Source organism: Ambystoma mexicanum, chromosome 10, assembly GCF_040938575.1.
Source record: "Ambystoma mexicanum isolate Mex_15411 chromosome 10, UKY_AmexF1_1, whole genome shotgun sequence".
In the NCBI taxonomy this organism is placed as follows: domain Eukaryota; kingdom Metazoa; phylum Chordata; class Amphibia; order Caudata; family Ambystomatidae; genus Ambystoma; species Ambystoma mexicanum.
The window spans coordinates 1,319,230,147-1,319,249,894 of NC_090932.1; the positions used below are offsets into that span (position 1 = coordinate 1,319,230,147).

At 45.7% G+C, this 19,748-nt stretch overlaps 1 protein-coding gene across 3 annotated transcripts in view; it reads left to right on the plus strand.

The window, feature by feature from the left end:
* TTC28 (tetratricopeptide repeat domain 28) overlaps positions 1–19,748 on the plus strand; it is a 1,396,661-nt gene that overhangs the window by 499,014 nt on the left and 877,899 nt on the right. The window lies entirely within an intron of this gene.

Sequence of the window (19,748 nt, forward strand, 5' to 3'; positions counted from 1 at the left end):
CACCTGTACGATGTGAGAGCCTGGGAACGCATGTTGGTGTGACCACGTGCATGTGCAGGCTTCATTAGGTGGACCTAGCAGCCCTCTTCTTCCACCAGTATCAGATCCATTTTCAACTTGCTTAGACAAAATGGCCTCGAGGGTTCCCTGTTTGCATCAGGCAATCTTACCATTTGATCTGCTCGACTGTGTCTTTTACTCTCCAACTCAAAGGAAAACAAAACACTGGCTTTCTCTCTATTTGGTACATTTCATTTAACTGAAGAGCAGTCAGAAATTGTTCAGCTGTAGAAGGTTTTTACTGATTATCTATGACTTGCCGACCCTTTGGTTGCTCTAAATGTGCAGTATTGATAGTGGTAGTAACCTCATTCGAATCATTCTGACTTCAACAACCGCCTGGCAATTAGCAGATGGTGATTGCCTTTGTCTTCTGTACATATATATATATATTTATATATTTAATTCATTTATTGCATTTGTTATACGCCCAAACCCTCTTATCTGGTTACACATTAAGTTACAATACAGACAGAGATAATTCAGAATACAGTAATGAAATACATGACCAGAGTGGAGAGGGTCAAACTGGCCGGAGCACTATGGTCATAGGGCCTCATTACGACCCAGGCGGTAAGTTACCGCCTGGGCCGTGACTTTACCACCATGGCGTAAACTATGTTTACGCCATGGTGGTTGGCGGACTTACCGCCCCATTCCGAGGTTGGCGGGGCGGTAAGTCCCCAATCCCCATTTACCCTTCCCCATTCCCATTTTTGCCCCATAGGGCATAATGGGAGTGGGGAAGGCGTTAATTACGCCACCGTAAATTACGGTGGCGTAATTAACTCCATGGTCCCTTAGCGCCATGGATTTTAACACCTGCTAAAAGCAGGTGTTAAATCCGCCATGGCGCTAAGGGACCTCGTACTCAGGCGGTAAGGGTCGGCGCTGTTTACGCCGCCGTAAACCCCTTACCGCCTGAGTCGTAATGAGGCCCATAGTTGAGACTCTTCTGGTTGAATTTATCATATAGATATATCTTTACAACAATGGAGGGTGGCTTTCCAGAAACCGTTTCCCTCAAATTGTTTTGCAATTCCACAGAAGACCAATGGCAGGACATTACTCAGTAAAAGGAAAACGCAAGGGACAGAAATTGAACATTTTGAAACAAATTCACTTAGTACAAAAAATGTTACTTTATTAACCAAAAAGTGCTAATGACCTTGTTGTGGACGGCATATAAAGGAAGCCATGATGATACTTCTATTGCCACTGCTTGCTATGACATCAGCCCAGTGCAGTATGGAAGTCATAATCCACTGGTGCGACCACACCGAAGGGGAACACATTTTCTCTGATTCCCTAGTCAAGGGTGTTGTGAAGAGGGAGGTTAAGAGACTTTAAAAAATAAAATGATGCAGGTAATTCTGCTACTCAGACTCCATGCTCCAATTACAGTGCCTTTACTGTACCGTTCTCCTGGGGAAATGTTCAGCGGTCACGTGCATTCCTGACAGCTGCTTCAACACAAAGTGACATCTGGCAGAGGTGGCTTTTTTTTATCTCGAGCACTCTGATCCAGAAACTAATAATTGTCTGCCTTATTCAATCTTGTGGTACGTACATCTTTCAATATATAAGCCATGCATGGTTGGGACATGGTGACTACTAAAAGCACACAATTATGCAGCCAGAGAAATTTAGTATCATGCAGGTGTCATCTCTTTGAACAGGTATGCAGCTATAACAGGGCTGGTGTATATCAGCATCTGGCTTGGATGTCTCCACTACAGCCAATGACCCGGAAGCTGCCATCTGTTAAAAGATGCCAGCCTAAAGGCTGGCTACCCTCTCACTGCATAGTGATTTGTGCCTCCCCCCTTCTGGCAGGTCAAGGAACTGTGGGTATGATGTGAGGAATCAAAGGACACTTGTTACGACAGCCGGGACCAGACCCTTCACAGGAGACTTGCATTTTAGCCAATCCCCTGGGACATTGTGTCTTTATAAGGAGAGTTAATCCTCCCCTTCTTTCATTCATCTCCGGACTCTGACACACACAAGAATGATTTACTAGGCCTCTGTTGGGAGCATAGCCAGCTCCAAAGTCCTCTGCCATCAACGTGAATACAAACGGCAACCAAGGCAGAGGCGAGATATGTCCCCTAAACATCCCCAGGGAACATTCGGGGTTAACTGCAGTGGGCCATGGCCTGACTGCTGGCGGCACTGGAACCAGAACCATGTTCACTAGAGGTGAAGAATCCCCTCTAGGTGCCAGCCAAGCTCCCTGGAATGGGAGTGTGGAACAGAAGGAGTCACCACGACCAGAAGCCCCTGGAATGTAACTCTCAGCAACCCAGAAGTCTACAAGTAGCTTGGAATCCTGTTCTTTCCCATTATGGCACTGAGCCTACTCGACCATGCTCGATTCACTTCAAGTTGCAAGGACCCATAGTACTGCTTTTGGCACTCTACAAACTGCTTGCTGCATTTCGGGCCCTCGCGATGTCAGCTAAATTCACTGAAGCAGCATGACTTATCTTGACCCGATCCTGGGCTCAACATCATAGGAGCAATGGATTTCAGCACTCATTCGACTATTGGAAGCCATTGACAAGCCCATCTCCAATTCCGATTAAAACACTGACTCCACTCTTCAGGAGTCCCTAGCTTCAAACTGACTCAATGGCGATCTCCAGTAGGATCCTATCGACTCAAACATCTCGATGCCCAGTTGATCTTGGCAAAAGCACCAAGAATCCCAGCTCGACACTGTCAATCATCAAAGACGTGAATAAAGCTATTGTGATGAGGTCCTGTCCCCCTGATCCACGTTTTGGAACTAAAGTAACTTTTAAGTCCTGTTCGCTACCTTTTACTTCAACAACATATCAATGAATAATGACATTGTTGCCAATGTATTGCCTGAACACCCCTGCTCATCTACCCTGAGTGCCTCTTCACAAAAGACAGCATTCGCTTTGCTTCTTTTACAAAGTAGTTTTTTCCTAGTGTTTTGTAATTAGCTGATTGCATTGTATTGTTCGATTAAAACTCTATGGGCCTCATTACGAGTACCAGGTACGGGTCCTGCAAAAGGGGACTTACCAGGCCATTCCGACCTTGGAGGACCCGTTAAATCCCTTTTGCAGGATCCAGACCCAGTACATCTCCATTCCCATTGAGCCCCCAGAGGGCTCAATGGGAATGGGGAGGATGCTAACAATGAGCCCGTTATCGATGGGCCCGTTGTTAGCATCTTGGACTGCTAGCTGGTCCCGCTAAGGACGCCTGGTCTGATCAGGCATTCCTTAGCGGGACCCGCAGCAGTCCTCGTAATAGGGCGGCCCGTAATGAACGGTGCCGGTCCCTTACCAGCACCGTTCATTACGTGGCCGCCAGGTTCCTAATGAGGCCATATGCCTTTGATTAAACATTGTTTTATTTGTAAGCCAGCTGTTTGAGTTGCAACTGTTATTATCTCACACCCTTTCTGAACATTTAGAGGGCCCTTAGCCTGCACTACCAAAACATGTGAATGGGCTACGCCAATCAGCTATGCCTTTTTCAACTTCATGAGTGGGTTCACTGCTGGTTTCGAAGAAGTAGTCATTCTGCTACACTTACTCTTTTGCAATAGCTCAGGCGCAACACATTTATCTTGGAAGCAAGACAACGCAGCGCAACACAGGTTCGAATCCCGATCCCACGCTTAGAAACCACTCCAAGGTATTAAGCTTGCTATAAAAAAAAGATTATAATTATAATATTCCTATTGTAGGCCTTGGGAGCGGTCATTATCGCCACAGGACATCATTTGGGGTGTTGGTAATTATCCGATGATAGTATTCCTTTGGCCTATGAGGCGTAATCATGTGTGCAAGATTCTGGCAGTAGTGGGAAACACTAATGAAATACGCTATTTTAGCTGGTAAATTAACATTTCCTTTGATGTTTGTGTTGTGAAATTTTCAAAATTCGGCCAGATACGTACATGTCAGCCTCCTTTCATCGCCAGGTTTTTAGAAATTCAAACGGCTCATTAGCAGAGATACATAGCGCAGGACATTGGTTTACAACACAAACATGCCAATTTCGGGATATTCAAAATCACACTTTTCATTATAATTGCTGCCGGATTGAAATTCAAAATTGCACAGCGAGCATAGGGTCAGCAAACAACAAGCAAAGCTATGTCCTAGCTGTAGGGTAGAAGATTTGTGTTCCGGCTTCTGCACGCGTTCTACAATGGCGCCCTTCCTAAGGGACTCCCCGCTTCGCAGCCATTGTGGCGGCATCGTGTTGGGCATAAATCATTTAGGAAGCGTGGCAACTGCAATTAATGATACCCGCGGAAAACATGTCGGAATTTGGCAAAACTCTAATTGATTCTATTGAGTTACAAAGTGCTGGGGAATAAAGGCCCCAGTGTGATCAGTTATTCCGGGCCAATCAGGGCCCGCCCATTGGGACTGTGAACTGAAAATAGGGGTGCATGAGTCTGTCTGCCCTAATGTTCCCATGGTTGATGTGTCAGAGGCGGGAGCCTGATCAAAGAACCAGGCCTCCTGTCTACAGGGGGGTGCCCCGCGGTGGGGTAGGTTATCTGGGAGCCTTCTAGGCAGGCTTGCTTTCTCCTCAATTCTCCCTCACCCTTGATGCATAGCATAAGCTTTACTGGGTTACTTAATCACCATCATACAATACATACCAAATGGTGTGAGCCGCCTGCACAATTCACAGAACCGTGCACCCGAAAAATGGACCAGAATGTAGGGGGAGGGCTCAAAAGCTAGGGCGAGTGGCCTGCTCATGCCAGCAGTCCCCAACCACACCCAAGATGGCTGTAGGAAGTTCATTGTGTAGGACAGGGCATCTTCTGCAGTGCTGTGTTTACAAGCCCAGCTCAAATGTCATGCAAGCAAGCACTCCTGCCCCCTGGCACTGCAGGTGTACAGTGCTGGCAGGACTCAGCAACCCTCTTGCAAATTATTCCTTTGCTTTTTATTGCATGTGTGTTGAGTGTGCTGGGACCACGTTCCCTTTCTGATGCAACATGTGCTCACCAGATAAACTGATCCAGCAGTGAGCTGTCTGGTGTGCCATCTTTGCTCCACACTCTATTGCTTATATTGGAAGAAAATCCCGGGACCACTTCCTGTAGGCCGATCCAATGTAGGCTTCCCATCTATATTCCGGAATGGCCATCTGGATGCAATTAATGTAAATAAATCCACTTTCCCCCAATCAGATCAGCTCGCATCAAAGTTCCACGAGTGCAGGAGAAGAGCGCTGCATGCATCATGAGTGCAGGAGAAGAGCGTTGCCTGCATCGTGAGTGCAGGAGAACAGCGCCGCATCATGAGTGCAGGAGAAGAGCGCCGCCTGCATCATGAATGCAGGAGAAGAGCGTCGCCTGCATCAAGAGTGCAGGAGAAGAGGGCCGCCTGAATCATGAGTGCAGGAGAAGAGCGCCACCTGCATCATGAGTGCAGGAGAAGAGCGCCGCCTGCCTACTGGTTCTTTTTCCAAGTCTCTGAGAAGCTGTAGAGCCGATGCAGACCATTGAAGAAGCTTAAGAACAGCCCCCACTGGTTGCTGTGGTCTCCGGCTCGGTGTCCCCCCCTGGCTACATGCAGTGACCACCCCATCACAGACTCGCAGGTTGGGTTTCGTGGCTGGGAGTTCTCCCTGAACTGAACACCCTACCTTTTGAAAGCGGGTTTGGAGTTCTTGGTTTCCCTGGCGAGACAATGGTTCACACTTTGATTGAAGGAGGTGCCGCCTAGAAGAGGTTTGCTGAAGATTAAAAGTGCATCCATTGTACAGTTAAAAAAGGTTACATGGAGACAAAAATTGTCCTGAATAATTGTGTATTATTGAGTTTTTAAAACAGTCGAGTATCATAGAATAATTATGAATGGACATTATGAGGAATTCTGTCGCCTGGTTGCCCCGGCTTTTTGTTGACCTCATGGTTATTTCAAGTGGTGCATTTGTGACGGCTTATCTAGTTTCTGCACTTCAAACTTTCCACAGCTTCGATTGGCCTAAATTAGAATGTCGGCGGCCGACTCTTTAATACTTGTTAAAGCCTCCGCCTGAGCCTGTGTATTCATTCTCGTGCCCTCTGCTCTATTATTGGCAGTAGCAGTTGGGTCCTTGTTGCATTAATTGAGGGTAAGCCTTCGGATCTCTTCATGTATGAAGTTCGCGGATCTCCCTCTCCCGGGCCCTCTGAAATCCAGGAAGGAGTCTGGAAATATGTCCAAGTGCTGAATGATTGCATGGAAGCCCCAGGGTGAGTGACTGACGCGGGCGGGCTGACTGCGGCTGGAAGGAATCGCTCTAGCGTTGCTATCTCGCCGCAGCGTATGCGCGTGCTCTAGCGTAGTGGATCCAGTTGCATGTTCCTTGAAATAAAAATGTGCCAGGAGCCCTCATGTATACAGCAGAAGTTGGCCCACATTTTCCTCTGATATAAATGAGCATTATTTTCATGTGTTCTAATCTTTCACATTCCGACATATATATATCGTGCAAATAAGTGAACAGAACAATTCCTTACCATGTCCTCCCTGTATAGGAAATATACGTACCTATGGCCAGTGGTCGAAGTGTACGAAAAGAAGTAGTGGCCGGCCCTCGCGCCCCACAACCCCCATCACCACGCCCCTCTCACGCGCAATTGCTCCCGCCCACTGCGACCACTGCGTAAGACGTAAAGGCCACTCTTGAGACGTGATGTCCCACAATGCTTTTCACCCTCAGTAGGCATGCTGTTGGCAGAAAAGGCAGCCAGCCTAAAGAATATGACAGTATTCAAATCTGGTTCCACAGCCAAGGGTAAAAATGGAAACAAAATATTTGCAAGGAAAAGATAAAACTGTACGAATAATAATAATAATAATAAGGATACGAGTATTATTATTAAAATTGTTAATCATAATAGTAATAACACAGGTAATGTACATATATTATTGTTATTGTTATATTACCCCTAATTATTACTGGCAATGATAATAATACATAATAATAACAGTATATCATCTTTTTATTATAAGTTGTGGTACAATGTCTGATGTAGAGCAGAGATTGAACAGCCCCCTCAGCACTGAAGGAAAACGTGCACTCCAAGTTAAAAAAAAGAAGTATATATATATATATATAGAATAGAAATGTAGGGGTTGTGGTTTGAAAGGTTTGTGTAGAACACCGGGCCCCATCCATCTCTTGAATTACAGCATGCAGAGTTTCAGAAACCACAGTTGCACGTGCAATGTTTCCAGAAAAGTGGGGAGTCAACTAATTACTTTGAACCAACAGCTGCAACTCGTAATAAAGTCTGTGCAGCAATGTTTACTTTTTATTTCATGTTGCTTGTACACGCTCATGCCCCAGTTATTTGCTTCCAGCAGGTCCATGTCATTACCTCGGTGCTCAGACTACCATTGATCGATAGTAATGCACACTTTTTATTGCTTTGCTTTTTTATTGTAAAACACTCCTTTCGTTTCATTTTTACTTCCCTTTCCCCTTCTTTTATTGTGTTTTTTTGTTAGTTGTTTAAAAGACAAAAGAAGCTGAATTTCTGCTACTATGTTGTTCCTTAGTTTAGGCTATTAGGTGGAGCATAAACGCCACCTACAAGCCAAAACTATTGCATTTAAGTCAGCTAGAATGGACACAGTGTGTGTGGAGGAACACACAGCTTGCTCTTAACAAAACCAAATGACTGCTCATAGCCATGCTAATCCCTATGGCCATTCACATCCACAACCTTCCCCTCCCAGCTCAGAATATGTCCTCCTGGGATCTCTGTGAGCGAGCTGTAACAAGCAGTAACATCAAACTTTGGCCTGCCAGTGTTATTTCTAAACAGTCTGATGAAGGTTAATGACTTAATTGCAGTTTCAAATACACTACTGGTGTAATAAAACAGTCTTAACCAGGTGTGTCTTCATTCACTTCATTTATATCTGTTCCTTGCCCTAAAGTCCTGTTAAAACAAGCATTGACAAAGCCAACAGTTTTGGCTATGTTGTACGCATGGGACAGGCATTTGCCACACACTGCTAGCATTATGCCCAGGTAATCTCTCTATTTTCTAGCTGTTGCCATTTTATGGCCATGCCCATGGCTATTTTATACCATTAGAGTACTGCCCGGAAAAGGCCTGTCTCGTCTCGTGCCCTCACAGAAGCCAAAACTGTGGGCTTGTTTGAAATGTATTGAAAATGGTTACATTTCCTCTGACATTCTGGCAGCCTCAATCCGGGAAAATCACATGTTGCGGTTCTGATGACTGTCAGTGATGAGAGAGGCCAACCATTCATAAGGTAGGGTCTAAGAGGCAAGTGGAACAGGTGAGCTTTCAACGCTCTTATGAATTTCAAGATTATGTTGCGACTATGCTTCTACCAAGAACATGCAAGTTTAGAATGTGCGAATACCCATTGCGCTCCTTTTCTGGACTCCGATATATTTTTTGCCCTGCAACCATGAACATGTGCTGTAGAGTAGCATTGCAGCCTTCATTTAACGTTCCCTTGATATGCATAGAGGGCCACAGTATGAGTTGGGCGGTATTCCGTCGGTAATTCCGCCAGAATAACACCCATCTGGATTACCGTTAACGCCACTTGGTCCGGTCGAAATTACGCCAGATTACAAGTGTCGGTGGCGGTGTAAATCCCCTTTTTTTTATTTTTGTGTTGCATATTTATATGGCTCCTTTACACAATATGTTTCTAGGCACCCCAAGATGGAAGGGTGGGGGTACAGGGCACTAAAAACAATAATGGTCCTACTACGCCTTGTGACATTGGGATCGTGCAAGTGCAGCAGTAAGAAGTGCAGGGGTGAGAGGGTAAGGTGAGAGCCGGGCAGGGGTAGGAGGGCCCAGGATTGGACAAGTGCAATGGGGAGCCTAGGGGGCAAGTGCTATGGGGAGCCCAGGAGGGCAAGTGCTATGGAGAGCCTGGAGAGCAAGTGCCAGCGAATGACTGGGATGACCCACTAGTGAGGCAAATGGGGGTGGACCGGACACAAGGGGGTGCCAAACCATCCAGGCTCGTCGGGGAGGAAGCCCGGTGAGGCAGTGCTAGGTTGGGCGGGTGCTGAAACAGACTGTATGAGGGGGGCATGTTGCCCTATAAGACTCATAAGGGACCAGGACGCCAGTCACAGCAGACATAAGGGGGGGGGGGTTCAGCACGGGAAGGCTAGAGGGAAGGAGGAGCATAAGAACATGGTCTTGAGCCGCTTCCGGAACTTGAGGAGACCCGGCTCAAATCTGAGAGAGGCAGGGAGGCTGTTCCAAAGGAAGACTCCTGCCGAAGAGAGAGATTTAGCCCCCACTCTCTGCTTGGAGAAACGTCTGATCTGCAGAGAGTTGGAGCTAGAGGACCGAAGGACTCTAGCCGGGAGGTATATAGGGAGAGAAAGTTGAATATAGCAAGGTCCCAAGCCCCAGAAAACCTTGTGGACGATGCAGATGGTCTTGAATTTGATCCTTGCAGGAACCAGGAACCAATGGAGATATTGTAGGGCTGGAGAAATGCGTGCCCTGGACTTGAGGCCAAGGATAAGTCTTGCAGTCCTATTCGGGATTGGTTGAAGAGGGCGGAGAGTGAGGAAAGAGGCAGATTAAGGAAGAGAATGTTGCAGTAATGAAGCCTAGATGGGAACACAGGTCTCGTCTGGAGACATTGAGCTTCTGGGGGATGGCGAGGAGCGGAAGGATGCCTCTCAGGAGGTGGAGCTGAAAGATGGCCTTCTTGGCAAGGGCCGTGATGTGAGGGGAGAAGGAGAGAGAAGTGCCAGATATGACACAAGAGGGTGAGGGAGGGACCCAAGGAGGGCGGCCAGAGTGTGGGAGGGAAATAGGGAGCATGTGTCCGATTGAGAAGGATTACAAGTGGTCGTGGCAGTGTAAATCCCCATTTTCTCTGAGTCCATAAGACTCTATGGGGCATACAAGTGCCAGGAGACCATGCATATGGCAGTGGAGCATGGTAAACATCCTCGTAGCATGACATAAAGTAAGAGGCTATGTACAATACCAGGCAGAGAAATGAATAGGAAACACGTTTGTTCTCAAAAACCGATGCCAGAGAAAAGTTTGTGCCGAATCCTTTTGGGCTTTTTTCCTGCCAATTGTGCCATCTCGCTTGTTCGACACTAAGGGCCTTATTCACAGTGTGTTGTCCAATGGGATTGCACCATTATAAAACGCTCTGTGAATCAGGCCCTAAGACACATGCGGGTCTGGCCTATGCTATTGTGAACGGTGCTACTGCGTCTCTGGTTGGATTCTACGTGCAGTTTGAGAGTGCGGCATTGATTCCCACATTGATCTGAGCTGGGGAAGAAGCTACCATCCACCCCGTCCCATCAGCCCTCTCCATTAGTCCTGCAGGGAGTCTTCGCGCTCCCGAAGTAACCAGGGTCCCAGTCTGACACTCTCGGCTCCAGCAGATGATGGCCATTAAAATGGATTCATTTTAAAAGCAGTGCTGTTAAAGCATTTGCTTTATGGCCATGTTCGATTTCTTAGGAAACTATGAATTGCTTTTCTACCTTTTGTATTTTAAACTCTGTGTTTTTGCAGTTGTGGTGAGCGCATATGTGACTTTTTAAATATTTGTTGTACTTCAGTCCGAGATTGTACGGGACTTACAATGATTTGCTATGTGATTCAGAATCAAAAAGCAGCCCCTTAGCACTTAAGGGGTTCATTTGGATCCAAATGTGTTGTTTGAGCAACAGATAAGGAAACCTACACTGGGGAACCCGTTTGTAGTATCATTGTTGGGCCGCAGGCCTGTGGAAATGAAGGACGCGACACCGGAGCAACTTTTAACGTCTTCTTTATTAAACATCTAACTGCATACTAACTTCACTCTCTCCCAACTCCTCCCTTTCCTCTTTGCCCCTCTCCCACGTGACTCTCTCTTAAAGAGGTAGCAACTGGTAACAATCATGTGAATAGTTCAAAGCACTTTGCAATATCCTGTATGGGCGACATACTTTAGCTACTAGTGCCATGTCACCAAATTCTAATGGGGGTGGGACGAAATATGTGACATCACATGTCCATTGACCAGATAAGAAGTGACTTCCCATGATCTTTGAACCCTATTGCTTCCTAAGAAGCGACATTGGGCAACTTTTGACATTGATGTAGTCAGGGGCAGAGAATAAAACAAATCCTACAACAGGTTGAAGACTATGAAATACTTCCAAGATCTTACAGAAGCCTATAAAACTCAGGCACAGATATCGCAAGTGGGAGCCAATGGCCGCAGTCGCAGCCCCTGCAGAATCCCAATGAAATCCTCTGTCAGCAGTTACCCTGCCAGAGACTTCCTGGGCATCAACTCCATGCTGGCTCTGGTGAAACGTTCAAGGAGCACAAAAGCACATGCCCCCAAGGTGTCCAACCGAAGCCTTAGTCTCAGGGACACAAGGGTTGAAACCGAGTGAATAGTTGTGGTATTCGGTAGAGTGGAAGAAGAGACACTGTGTGCCAATGACGGCTTCCCTTTGACCTCTGGGTTACAGAGGACTATGTCGTACAGCATGCAGTGGAAAAAGAGACACCGTGTTTCACTGCGGTGACCGAACCCGTTGAATCGGAAGTCACTGCTCGCTTGTTTTAGACCTCAGGAATATAAAGAACTATGCCGTACAGCATGGAGTGGAAAACAGACAGTCACTGGGGTAACCTAGCTCAATGTGTCGGAAGTCACTGCTAGCTTCCATTAGACCGCTGCGATACAGAGGACTATGTCATACAGCATGGAGTGGAAAAAGAGACAGCGCGTATCACTGGGGTAAACTAGCATGGAGAGTCGGAAGTCACTGCTAGCTTCCCTTAGACCTCTGGGATACGGAGAACTATCCCGTACACCATGGAGTGGGAAAACGGACAGTGTGTGCCGCTGGGGTTACCGAGCTCAGTGAGTCGCAAGTCACTGATGCTTCCCTTAGACCTCTGGGATACGGAGAACTATGCCGTACAGCATGGAGTGGAAAAAGAGAGCGCGTGTCACTTGGGTAACCTAGCACAGTGAGTCGGAAGGCACTGCTCCCTTCCTTTAGACCTCTGGGATACAGAGAACTATGCTGTACAGCTTGTAGGAAGCTTGTGTTGAATCTGAAAGATCAAACAAACACTATTGAATAATGAACATGTTTCCTCTAAAAGGTACAGCAGTAATTTAACCCTGCTGTGGAGTGGAAAATTATATTCTCTGAGCTTAGTGATTTCGAACCGTGGTTTGCATAAAATCCATAATTTATAAAGTCAGTAGCTGGAATAACTAAACAGTTGTGTCAGATGGAAATGACTGCAGGGGAATGGGAGCTATTCTAATAATTAAAAGAGTCGAGCAAACAGTGCGCACTGGTAGCCGGAGTAGGATGCGGGGGCCCGTTTTTTTTGACCCTACACTTTGCTTCTTGCCATGATTTATGCATTGAATACTGGAAACGTCAGCGCTTGACTTTTCTTTATTAAATTAGCAAATTCTGTCGTGTGTTCTTGAAGCGTGACCTGTGCACACTTGGACCCCTGCACGCACTCCCTGCGGTGTGCATGCTGGAGGCCCGAGCCGTGCTCTGCAGTCTGCTGTAGGCAGCTCGGTGGAGACGTCAGCTGCTGGAAATGCACTGGTGCTTTCTCTGCCTTCCGCCATTTTGAAAATGCCCGCGTTTGAGAGTTACTGATTTCTGAAATGCTCGAGCAGTTTGAGTCTTCTCCCTAACGTGCCCGAGGGCACTCAGGTCACCGTTTTTAATTGAAATAATATTTGGGTGGGTATATATTTCTTTATTGGCATTTTATAAGACGCCAACTGCGAACACAGTGCCACCAATAATATTATTATTATTTTTAATATTATTGGTTATGTGTGATTCCATCAATCACAGTTAGTTTGTCTTCCAATTTGCCTCTTGAATTTTGATTTTTTTTCTTATGGGTGTTCCCCCCATATCTACCCATCGTAACATTCTACCCCATCACACACAGATTAAAAAAAAAGTCCGTATTCAAGTGTTGAACTAGAGACCCCAAACTAAAATGTGTTCATTGGGATTACTGCAAATGATTATTAGGGCTATTTTTGAGCGAGACGCAGCTTCAGGAAGCAACGGAGCACTTTACAAATAATAGTGGGCAGTGGACGGCGAGGGAAGCAAATCACAAGGGATCAATTCAAGGGACTGGGAAGATAACGCCAACAGGTGAGGTGGCTTTGCTATTTTGCACTAAGGGATTTGCAAGGAAACAGAGAGGAGGAGATCTCCCACTCTTAGGTTACCTAGGGACCTAGAGGTTAGGGAGGAGCCATTCCTTTAAAAGGAGGGTCTTGAGCTCCTTCCTTCCTGAAATGTATAATCAAGGAGGTAAGTCTGGCGTTGACCGGGAGGAGGTTCCAGAGTCTGGGAGCATAGACAGAGAAGGCCTGTCTTCTGCTTCTTTCCTTCTCCTACCGGCTCAGTTCCAGTCGGCACATGTCCTTGCTTCTGGTGGATCATAGGGCTCCACAGATGCTGAGCTTCTCAGCGATGTATCTCGGAGAATTGAGGGGAAAGCCTTTTAGAAAATGCAGCAGGATTTGAAGGTGATGCATTCTTTCTGCGGGAGCCAGTGCAGTTTGAAGAGTGCGAGAGATGTGCTCAAATTTGCAGAGACCTTTGATGAGTCAAGCTGCAGCAAGTAAGACACATCTCAGGGTTGCCAGGGTGGTCAGTGGAAGGCCTTCCAGAAAAATGGACCAAGGCTTGGACAACAGATCCGAAGTTGAAGGGCTTGGTCTTCCACAGGTGGGAAAGTTGACACCTTGCGTTTATGTCTTCCTTGCTATGTACTCCTTGAAGGAGCGATGTCTGTTGTTGTAGTACCAAGTGACTTGGCACAGGTGGCCAGCTGAGGTGTGAACCCATCGAGGCACATAGCGGGGAGCCAGAACTGGATGACAGGGTGTTCTGTGTTGTTGGTCAGCAGTGGGAATCCAGTCTTGGAGGGGTTGAGCTTCGGTAAGCAATGAACATCCATGCCTGGAGCAATGTGAGGCTGGCCTTCAGCCGGTGGATGTCTTCGATGGACAATATCTTGAGCTATAGTGGCATTTCATCTAGGTATTGATGGATGCCGATATTGTGTGGAGCCAAAAGTGTTCAGAGCGGTTACATGTAAAGGTTGACTATGAAGGGGGAGAGGCTGGGTCCAAAGAAAAGGTGGGTGGTGTGGGGTACAGAAATCTAATCTTTCACAAGCCTTGGAAGACACTCAGATCATATGAATGGAGCGCAGGGGGACAAAGGGAAAAGGGCAATAGACATAAGTGCAAAAGCCTAGTAGAGTGCAAATAAAAGGACTTGGAGCGAGAGAGAGATAGAGAGAGAGAGAGAGAGAGAGGAAAAGGAACTGAGCATGGCCACAATTTAATCGGAGACTGTGGGTGTAAGGCATCAGTTTGGCTAGAGAATTGGGAGGCCGAAAAGAAGAATTCATTAGCATGCAGTTGTTTGTACAAAATATGTTTTGATTTTCATAGTATTTTCTGGCAGCAATCGTAGTTTTTCTCAGATCTGATGGCAATTGGGAGTTCATTCCAGAGGCCTGCCCCAACAGCATCCTGTGTTCTGCCACCCTGCGATACCCTGCCTGCAGGCTGCAGTGCCTCCCAAGTTGCTCTCCTTCAACTTTGGCTATAAGGGACTGTTATCAAGTAGAGTGGGCACCAGAAAGTGGGGTGGATGGTGCTGGCACATCAGACTACAGGAGTCTGCAGACTTGCCAATATTCCTTTCATTGCTAGGGTTTGAGGAGGAAAGGCTGCTCCTAATAAGGGACCTGCAGGGCTGCACTTTGTGAGTTTAGAAACAAGAATCTTACTCATCTCCATCAGAATAGTTGGATCGACAGTGATGTGGAGCTGGTAGTGCTCCATATGTATCATTCCTGGGGATCCCACCTTTTGAAGGAAGACTGAACGGCAGTCCTTATGGAACTCATTCATGTCAAAGAGTGATATCAACACTTGCACAGAAGTGCTGTACGGGTGCACTGCTTGATGATGCTCTATTACTCCAGCCATCGTGACACATCTGAAAAGGCTGATTTGCAGTTCCTCCTAAACCTGTGCTGGACTTTCAAGGACAAAACAACTTTATCACCCTCAATGATGGCTTTTGTGTCTCAGCCAAACACATTAAGACTCCAAGTTGCTATATCACTGGTACTACACTTTCTGTCCTTCGTTATATGGTCCACTCGTGACTAGTCTCTTGGAAGAACGCGGGGGTCATTTCTGGTGTGCATGCATAGCTTCATAATGGAAACACCCCAAATCCAATTGTCCAATGTTTCGAAGGTGACAAGGAGTACAACAAGAGAAATGGGACATTTGTAGGCACGTTTGCACCTGGATGAGAAACTAATTTAGACAGAACCCCTAGTAAATGCTGAACATCATATGTACTTTTATGTCATATGTTCATGCTTTTAAGAGGTTTTGTTGATTCAGTTGTCATTAGTTGAAGGAGGTACATTGGGATAAACAGTGAGGCATTATGCTGCCACAGGGTATAATGTTTGGTGTATCTTGTCCATCCTTTATTTGATATTCTCAAAACTAAAAAAACACCACACTTTGGGATTATTGGTAGCCTTCAAGATGCTTTAAAAAATGGCATCAAGTTGGAATCAGCTTGCAATATCTTTCCATTCATAAATGCGCATCATGGACCAAAAGAATACATCTGCAATTGGAAAACTCCCAAATTAAAACCTTAGCTCATTACATGAATCCAGCAAACCAGAGATCTGCAACCTGCAATCCGCAGATATTTTGCTCTACATATCCCATGATCCCTCACCATTAGGAATGCTGGCTAGGGCTGATGGGAGTTGTAGTCCAACACAACTGTTGAGCCAAAGGTTGAAGGCCCCTGCAATAAAGCAACAACATGCTTTCACTCACATGTAAATTATAATGAACTGATCATATTTCTCAGACTATATCACAGCTCTGGCATTTGAAACTCCTCCTTCTGCATGTCTTTGCTCTTATCTCAGACCTCTTCATTTTTGTTTTGCTTTCACCGGCATGGACGACTGTCAATAGTGCTTCAATCAAGCAAGTAGCCATCGCCTGTTTCCGCTACTCACATGCCATGAAGTACATCCCTCAATTCTGCCCCGTCCCGACAAAGTCACTGCAGTCAATGCCTACATTTTCTCTAATTCCGTGCAGAGCTAAACCTTGCCGACCTGAATTGAGGAGAGGGAGGGCGCGAGTGAGGAGAAGGTCCCGTAGTTCCAGCAGGTGAGGGGGCCGGCAGATGGGGAAATTCTACTAATAGGATTGAAGGAGGCATGACTGAGGCTATATTGCAAACTAGAAGGCTCTCCAGTAGGAGATGGTCAGAATTACACCATATCCGTCCTGCGATCCTTGCAATGGGGATTTTTAGGGCTTTACGAAAAAGGATCAGAGGGGGTGCCCAACATCAAAGATTCTGGGGGCCCATCAGACAAGGATTGCATGAAAGGAAGGAGTTTCCTGGCTCAGGTACCTTTTGGATGGCTCTGTGAACTTTCTGATGTACGTTATGTCTCAGGATGGTAGTTCGGGGGTGCTGAGGTGGATGACTTGGATGTTCTCATTTTAAGCTATACAAATGCAATCTTAAATTACAAAATGCTTTTTTCATTGAAAAGATTAGCTTTTTGAGAGCTTCATTCTGAGTCTGATCCTAATGGTAAAAGTGATGGTTTTTGGCCGTAGTCGGCAAGATGGCTCAGCAGGTTAAATGTGCGTTGCTGTCATCTGTGTTTGATCCGCAGGTCGCACGTTCTGATCCCGGCAAGGCCAACGCAAACCTTCATCTTTTTTAGGTCAATCAATGAGTACCAATTTCAATTGGGTAATAATAGTAATGAATGTAAAGTACTTTAGATTAAAGCTCTATATAAAAAACTAAATATTACTAATATTTCATATAACAGTTATTTTTAATATCACACCTAAACATACCTTAGGATTTTTTTGTGATAGTTGCCACCTCACGTGTGGGAAATCCTGAAGGGGGTCAATTACCCATATTCACAGTATGCAGTACTGTCTGTGCACCCCATCCCACACTGACATGATTCCCTTAATATATAAGCAGTTGACAAACTTGTAATTAGACCAAAAAATGATACAAGTATAGTGCAACCAAAAAAGGATACAATATTGAGTCTGCTGAAGTCTTCCACCCAAACTTCACAGTTGAGTCCTCAAGGAAGAACCCTTTCTATTGATTACACCCACTGCCCGATAGAAAAACACGGACAGAGCGAGGAATCAATTGAAAGGGCAAAGAACAGAAAACACTCTCCAATCTGTGCAAGAGAAACAAGTTAAGTATATATGTCTAATAAGGTTGTCTCTATCCTTCTATCACTAGTTTTCCCACTAACCTTATTAGGAGTCTTTGTGATGAAAGAAAAGATCCAGCGCAGCAATCCAGTGCAGGAGTCCACAATAAGAACACAACGACAAGGAAAGGGAATGTTAGTAGGAAACTAATCCCGAGCATCAGGAGGGTCGAACTAGGGTTGGGTAGGTGCACTCTGGATAGCGTCCACTAGTTCTGTGCACAAATGAAAATACTCCATATATTTGGCATCTTCTTGAAGTGTACAAAAACCAAAAGTTCTCCTCTGGTATGTAGTACCCAATATGCCCGTTAGGTAAATGGGGGTGAAGTTGGAACTAGAAAACAAGTAAATCCCTTCTGGGATGTAGTACAAAAGTTGTCTTGCAAAGAATTAATTTGCCCAATAAATGAAACAGTTCTCCTCTCTGGGATGTAGTAATCGTATAAAGAGATAAGGTTTGCACAACAAATAGCTGGAAAAAACGTCTGAAGTTCCTACCCAACTCCCGTAACTTAAGGAGTCATGCCAGGGACAGTGTTGAATGGTGAAAATCACTGTTGAACTTTATGAACACGTATCCAGCAACGTGATAGCGAAGAAACCGCTAAGAAAACATTCACTTGGCTACTGGCAGGGTTGGGAAGCTTACCGCCATGCTTCGACTTCAATTGCTTCCAGAGAATGCCAATGGTCTCGCGTTCGTCCCTGTAGTGAACACGGCAGGAAAAATACCCATGAATTGGGTCCACCTTGCGAACCGTAATGAGGACAGAAAACGACTCGGGCACGAGTCTGCACAGGGTGATCAACCGTTGAAGTAAAAGGACACGGATGACTACCAACTGCAGTTAATGTTAGGGAATTAACCGCGACTTCAGGAAACAAACAAAATTGCAACAATCAGACGCGGCGTGTATTTCAAGAAAGGCACCTAAATACATTCAAGTAGTCACATGAATAACGTCGTGACTACCAACATCACATGGTATTTGGTGCTGGAATGCAACGCCGTCTTGCCGGGAGGGAATTGAAGAGCCTCCATCTAGTGTAGAACGGCTTTGCTGCCGTTCTGAATGCGTACTGGTTCCGAGTACCAAAGGAGGAAGGTGAGCGAAGTGCGCAAGGCGAGCGAGGCGAGCGAGGCATGACACATGCATATATAATTAGGTGGTACTTTTAAAATAGGAGGTATTTAAAATAGCACTTTTTTACCAGTGCCATCAGACTCGTATCGAGGCCCTTAGTGGTTGGTATAGTTCTTCAACCCAAGTTTTCCAAGTGCTTTTATGAAATCAGGGTTGGGGTTTGTGGGTGGCAGGCCAGTTTTCGAAAGATCTTTGTGAGCAGTAGGTGTTTTCTGAAGAGTTTAAAGCAGGGGGTGAAGTTGGCATATCCCCCATTCTGTGGGTGGCAGAGCTTGGGCCTCATGCCAGTCAGTAGTGCCGCCACAGGTGGAGTGGAATGTGACTGGGCATCATTCACTTGTATGGTAGATGTTGTTTTGAATTTGATTCATCTTTTTTACCAGAAGTGAGTAACATCCCTTTAGTAATGGACTCCCATGGGGAAAAAAGGATTGCACGTTTGCACTTTTGCAGCAGCCTTTTGTGATTTTTTGCAAATCTTTCCATCCTGGAAAAGCAGAACGAATAGAAATGTGCAAAAAACTATCGAATAGTGTCATACTTCAGCTACTCAATAAAACGACCTATTACTACTTAGGAACGAATGCAGCTGTCACTTTATATAAGTACTAATAGTAGGTGCTAGATGGCATCTATTCTTTTAACTCATTTGGTGTTAACGACTAAAGTGCTCCCCGGCTTTGACATTGAGACCTTCTCAAAATATGTCACCATTTGTATGGCCTGCACAATCATTGCATGACACTCTGAGCATGTTTTAAATCCTAATGTTAATCTCAGAAAGTTGGGGACTGAAGCCCTTTTGATTGTCATCATCTGCTTCTCGTTGTTCATGCAGAGCTATCCTCTGGCCCAGGCTCTCCTTCGCAGAGTAGCAGCTTGTTATCCATTGCAATGTGGTACGTACGGCCATCTTCCCACTTTTTCTTTTGCCATTTGGACTTTGAAAAGGAGAGAATGGTCTACTAGGCAGCTTATTTGCTTTACTACCGAATTCCACATTTTGTGTCACAGAGTCTCCATATTGCCAGACTCGGAACCTATGAAAGGTGAAAAAGAAAGGAGAAGAAAACAAGCCCCTTAGACTATAAAACAATATCCAACAAATGTACACCACTAATCCTGGGCGGTTCTTAAAGGAACATGCCTACTGC